General features: G+C 44.8%; 1 protein-coding gene across 1 annotated transcript in view; it reads left to right on the top strand.

The window, feature by feature from the left end:
• VMP1 (vacuole membrane protein 1) overlaps positions 1–241 on the top strand; it is a 109,223-nt gene that overhangs the window by 66,479 nt on the left and 42,503 nt on the right. The gene's annotated exons all lie outside the window — the stretch shown is intronic.

Raw genomic sequence — 241 nt, 5'->3', positions numbered from 1 at the left:
GCAGAGTGGTACCTGAACACTTACCTAGGACCCTCCCACCTATACGGTTAGTCCAATAAAAGATATGATCCACAAAAACCGTCCAATAAAAGATACGATCCACAAAAATCCTTGCCTCTCTCTGTTAAGTTAGGCACACACCATGGCCCTGTGAAGAGGAACTTCTTGGTAAATCTTGCTGAGGAGCCAAACGTTTTGATTTCTTTAGAAAATCCCCTTACAGATTTCTTCCCCCCCCCCC

This window comes from Gavialis gangeticus, unplaced genomic scaffold (genome assembly GCF_001723915.1).
Source record: "Gavialis gangeticus isolate Ggan-Ray unplaced genomic scaffold, GavGan_comp1, whole genome shotgun sequence".
NCBI lineage: Eukaryota > Metazoa > Chordata > Crocodylia > Gavialidae > Gavialis > Gavialis gangeticus.
This window is presented reverse-complemented; position numbering and strand designations above follow the sequence as displayed.